A 6,398-nucleotide genomic window follows, 5' to 3' on the forward strand; every position below is an offset into this window, starting at 1 on the left:
AGGAAATGGACTTGGGCTTAAACTATAAGGAAATAATAAAAAGTATAAGAATAAATGTATAAAACTAAATTGCTACTTCCCTATGGCAGGACAGGAAGCCCCCAGATCTGTTCTTCAGCTGTACCAGAGCCCAGTACTTTGAAAGAGAGTCAGAACCCTCAGTGCACTAGCCAAGTAAGAGCCTTGTTACACATTAATTTTAGGCAGCTCATGGAGCTCTTAACCCCTGCATTGTCCCCGCATTAATACCGGAAACTAGTTTGAAGCATTTGTTATGCAGCTTAAAGTTATACCACTTCAGGGTAGGATTATCTCTGATCCATGTTACTCAGCTCATGTTGCACAAAGGTGTAGCTACTCTAGGCTACACCTAAGTGCAGGCACCCCACCTGCCCCCTCTCCCTTGTTGTCCTGGGTTGGGCCCACTGTCCCACCCCAGCACTCCAGACCCCTGCTCACTGCCCCCCGCCCCACTTGCTTATGGCTGCCTGTGCTGTCTGTCCCAGGGAGCAGGCAGGGAAGGATTAATCTGCCTGTCCAGCACCTGTGGCTGCTGGGCAGGCAGGTTAGCCTTCCCCTGCCTGCTCCCTGAGGACAGACAGTCAGGCAACTAGAAGTAGGTGAGGGAAGGTAGGGTCAGGGGGCACCTTGAGGAGTAGGGGAGAGCCCTGGAGGTGGGTGGGGACCAAGGGAGCCCTGGGGGTCAGGGTACAGGAGAGAAGCCCAGAACTGGGGGGAATGGAGGAGGACTTCAGTCCTCCAGGCCCCTTCTGGTCTGAAGTGTAACTTCTCCAAACTTGAGCTAGTACTAACACTGATCAACATTTGTGCAGCTCACAGCAGAAGGTGTAATAAGGCCCTAAGAATAAGACCTCTTCCTTCCCAAACAAGGGAGAGGATCAGAGAAATCTGCATTTGCCAGGTTCATGCTCTTTGTTTTTGAGTTCTCTTAGGAAAAATTGAAAGATCAAAAGAGGAGTCCTGATCACAAAGCTCTCAATATACTAGAGAGTGACTCCCAAAGGTGAACAGCTCTCTGACTGGCTTAGCTAACTACCATCCCTCCTCCTACCCCAATCCTCTCAAACTTGGGAATCCTAGGGTGCCTGTAGATGTTCAGGGACGCTGCTCCAATGCGCTGTAATTACAGATAAATCGAGTCTGCTGGAGCATGCTAATTAGTGTGCTCCAGCAGCCACTATGTCTCATGTATTCAGTATCCCTGTGCTTCAAAATGGTAGCAGGGTCCTTTAATTAAAGTTCATTGAATGAGCTTTAGGTAAAGTGACTCTGCCATCATTTTGAAGTGTGGGATACTGAATATAGACGATGCTATGGGCACTTTAATTAGAGTGGCTCTCAGAGCTGCTCTAATTAAAGTGCCCTCCGCTCACCCCCATGTAAAGATGCCCCTACAGTATAGAGAACATGTAGATAGGCTTAGACAGAGTCTGATAGACTCTGTATACTGGTGGAAGAAAGAATGGGAATTTGGTATTTTGCAAGAGGAATATATTCCCATCTTTTTATCCATTATCCAACAAATCCCTATCCATTGGACAGAAATCCCTATCCATTGGACAGCTATCCAAAGTCATAATACTTATTGTCCAAAGTTATATTTCATATAATGGCACTCTTGGCTAGGTAAGAATGTAGAAGAATCACAGAGAATCGACAGGCAAAATAAGTAGGGCAACCTGATGCTCAGAGAAGAAATAGACAAGTCACTGCTACGTGGGTGATGTACACAAGTAGACGGTGTGTAGGATAGAGAGAACAAAAACTTCTATTTCACATGTATCATAACAGTTTCAGTTGTTTCAGCCATTTAAAGATCTCTAACAATACTGTTTGCTTTTAAAAATACTCATTTTAACAAATTGAAATGATAACCAGTATTTTAACCACGTCCCTGACTGAGCCTTCTAAGTCTAGTTTCAATAGGGATTTTCAAGCATTGTGGGCTCTAAGAATATTCTATTTTATATAATATGATCTATTTTAAGTTTTTATGCTAGTATACATCACTTCAATATCTGAACATGTTGCACAGAAAAATTAACAGCAAGAGTGAATCCTCTAGTGAACCCTTTGGTTCTTTACCTTTGGAGACAAAAACTGTACTTGTTTTTATTTATTTCTTTGTTGTTTTGTCACAAATCTTTTGTTTCTTTTTTTATGGGTGGGGAGGGAATTTAAATAGATGTGGGATACATGAATGTCTACTAGACCCTCTGACATGATTCTATAGTACACTGTTGATATCAACAGGAACTATATAGATGTGCCTTAGGACAGAAGTTGGACGATGCTTTTTATAGCCAAAGTCAGCCCAGAAGCAGTGCAGATCTTGTACATGAAGATCAGAGCTTATACTTCATGGCATTAGGTTTGATGTAAATCCCACACTAAATCCCAGAATTCCTTTGGTGTTGTCCAGTGCTACCCTTTATGTCCTGCATTAATTTTATTAAGCAAATTGCTTAGAAGAGGATGAAAAGGTAGATAGATAAATGTCTCAGTGGAGGAAAGGAAACAATGCAAGAGTTCCTAACCCATCCTTCTTTGTTAGGAAGGAAGTATTTATTTTAAAGACTATAAAAAAGACTAAACACTAAAACTATGTTTGTGTTGATACTTTAAACTCCAGTCTTTTCCACTTTTGGTGTGCAAGCACAAGAAGATAGCTTCTCTGTACAGTTAAGGGAGAATGTGGACACTGACAAAATGTGTCCTTCTGACAAACAGCGCCTATGATTAGGAGTTAACAGCAGACCACATGTAAAATGAATGCAAGTAATCTTATGGTTTTATTTTTTTCTTCTTTGCCTACTTCTCAGAAATGCCTCAAATTGACACTAATTTGATAGTTTCAACTCCGAAAGCCCCTTTGGATAGTGAAGGTGGAATGCAAAGAAATTCTCCTTGGTGTCAGTCAGTAACTTTCTCCTTTCTTCAAGTTATAAAAGGTGATTGATGGGAATAGAAGCACTACTAAATGCTACAACAGAACCTGTACTGAAAGCTAGATTGACAGGCAACTGCTGGATTTTTTCCCCCTTTAATTGTGCAAAGTAATGACAATGAGCAAGATGCAAGGAAGAGTTGCTTGATCTGTTTTTAATAGGATTTTTCTGACCTAAATGAAAAGTAATACAGTAATACAGTAATATTATATGTTTAAAATGTTCAAAACACATCAGAGTCTATTACACAAAGTTTCATTCTCTCTCACATACACACAGATTTATAATCTTGCTTGGTGGGTTTCACAGAATGGCTGACAGTGGGGACGATTACCCCGGCTGTAAACTCTGTAAATGCCGTTACCCATTTTACTGATATTAATTTGTTCATACAGGTAAAACGGCTTTCAAAAGATGTGATTTGACTTGGCACGATTCATTTAGGACGTGTGTGCCCTGTGGGGAAGCTGCACCTGATGGAGGACTTGCTCTGGGAAAAAGGTGATGTAGAGAGAAACCTGACAGCTCCTGGCAGCCAGTTCTATATATTGCCTCACTGGTACAGCCTTGATTAGTCATCTTAAAGCGCTCTGGCCATGCCCTGTTGTCAGGTCAGTGGCATCTACTACTAGGAGCAACAATGGACCCTATTTTATTTCACTTCAGCTGCCACACAGAAAACTACTTATTCCCATTCTTGCTTCATCCATATGATTCAGTATGATCACAGCCCAGCCCTTGCACCATTCTCAACTGTAAGCCTCTATGAAAATGATAGGTTAAGGGAGGGCCTTAGCCCTGGCCCCAGTGTGAAAGGTAGTGTGGAACATGGGAAGGATCCACCCATTGAAGAGGAGAAACCCAGACATGTTTATGTTCATCTATGTGCTTGTGAGAAGGTGCTCTGTATGCAGTACTGTTCTTAAGAAAAAAAATGAGCCCTCATTCTACAGTGTTATACAGAACAGATCAGATCAGAATGCCTACCTCCTCCTCATCTGCACTATTTAATGATTATCATTATCCCAAAGGTGAATGTGCCCAGATGAAGAAAGAGTTACAAATTTACTAATAAGCAGCTCAATTCACATCAATTGGGTGCTGCAAAGAAATGGATTTTCAAACTGTGTGAGTAGAGGAGGGAAATGATCCAAAGTCCTATAGTACTCAGAGCTTCTCTCCACTTGCTAGATAGTTATGAGACAAAAGGAAACTAAAGCACAGAGTCACATCCTGCATGCTTTACTCTGGTTGTCTATAGAAACTTTACCTATTAAAGTTACTTTGGGTCTGATTAATGACTGAAGTCCTAGATAATGATCTCTCAAACAAATAAGTTAAGATTAACTTCTCTATCTTCCTCAGAAATTAAAACATTTTGAAGTGCGCCTGTATACACACATCTAATCATATGGTGCAATATACGGTGTTAAATGGAAACCATTTAGGTAGTAAAATCAAGCATTCAAAATGCCAGAATTGCAGTTTTATTTATGCAACCTTCATTTGGCTTCCTTGAAGTATATGACCTCAAATTATTTTTTCCATACACCACACTGAATAAATGGTGGAAGTCCATATTTTATTTTGTTTTCTTCTTGTATTTCAGCTGTGGCTTGTGTCTTGTTTACTGCAAAGTGTTTCCTTGTGGTAGTGTCTGAGTGATGTGGTCATGAGGGTCCAGGAAATATTTGGGATGCAGGGATTTTGTGGGTGATATTTTTTATTGGTCCAACCTCATGGCTGAGATAGATTTAGACAAGCTTTTGAATGAAATGTGTTTAATTATGCATTCCGAAGCAACTGATCCAATAAAAGATATACAGGAAGTAAGGATTTTGCAGATGATAATTTCCTTATGGGCATTTCTGGGGTGACTACTACTATATTATCTATTTTTCAAATAGTAATGAGTGCCATCTCACAAAACATGTTTTGAGGTGAGTGTGTATTATTTCTATTTACAGATGGGGAACTGAAGCAAAGAGAAAGATTAAAGTCAAAAGAGTCCAGTAAGAATGAGTCCTCTCATTTCAGACACTTAGGATTTGCTTTCTTTCCACCTCCACTTCTCACCCTGAATACTTGTAACCCTTCATATGTTTAAAGCACAGCTCCCATTGCCTCCCATGCATCTGTAAGCACTTCTGCAAGTCAGATGCCAGAATACCAAATAGGGACCCAGAAAATGAAGAACATGCACACATATAATGACCAGACCAGCTGTGAAAGATGTAGTTCAGGGGACTTACTTCTCATTACATAGAAACCCTGTGGTAAAAATGGTTGCCTATACACATGACTTGAGGCTGCTTTGACATGCTGTAATTACAGTGCATCAGAGCAGTTTTGATTAATCGAGTCTATCGGAGCTTGGTAATTACTGTGCTCCTGCAGACTCCAGTACCATGTGTATCAGTGTCCCTGCACTTAAAAATGATGGCAGGGGTGCTTTAACTAAAGCTTGTTCAAGGAGATTAGTTAAAGTGTCCCTGCTGCCATTTTTCAGTGTGGGGATGCTGATACAAGTGACGCTTCAGGCGCTTTAATTAAAGCGGCTCTCAGAGCTGCTCTAATTAAAGTGCCCCTCCCCCCACTTCCTGGAGAATGTGTATAAATGCCCAATAGGAACAGAATCCAGTTGCTAAGACAAGTGTGAAACTGCCTTAACCATGGTATTACTCTTCACTCTTCTGAAATCCCTACACTTATTTTTAGAAGTGACTTAGTTGTTTCGGTCAAAATTTTGCAAAAATTTTTACTTTGAGGCAGATGTAAATAAACATGTTGGGTCAAAGTATTAATGTTCAGCAAGGCTGTATGTAATTGAAAGCAGTCTTATACTGGAAAGTGTTTAGTAATAGTGATATGATGTGGTGCCATTAGCCCTACCTAATATGCATTTGTATATTTTAAAAAAGGACTGGTAAATTATTATATTAGTTTCTCCTGGATTCTTAGGCTAGAGGCTGAAATTATTTCTCATGTGTTTGTCTCCATGGCTGAGAAGGGGTTTGATTCACCTTTGCCTCTTGAAACCTTTTGTTGGCTGATGCAGTTTGAATTTCAGTCACAGAGGAAGTTGACTTTCCTGTCTGCCTTATTCTGGCACACTTGCTCTAAAAGGTAGGTTCAAAGGAGACTAAAGAAACAGAGTAAGAAGGGCAAAAACAACAGTCTTCAACTCCCCTTTGTCAACCATATCATTCAAAGAGAAAACTAGAGAGGAAGGAAGGGATTGTGCTCAGATGCCACCAGACCATCTAACATTAAAGGAACAAAGTGAGATTAAAAAAGGCACAAAGTTCAAGCTGTCTAGATAGTGCTGGATGAGCATTTGATTTTACTCCATGTGAAGAGCTGTCAGAACTGTTTGTTCAAGAATAGTCTTGACTATGGCCTTCCTCCCCCCCCACCCCCACAACTCTT

Source organism: Alligator sinensis, unplaced genomic scaffold, assembly GCF_000455745.1.
Source record: "Alligator sinensis unplaced genomic scaffold, ASM45574v1 scaffold7_1, whole genome shotgun sequence".
NCBI classification, from domain to species: domain Eukaryota; kingdom Metazoa; phylum Chordata; order Crocodylia; family Alligatoridae; genus Alligator; species Alligator sinensis.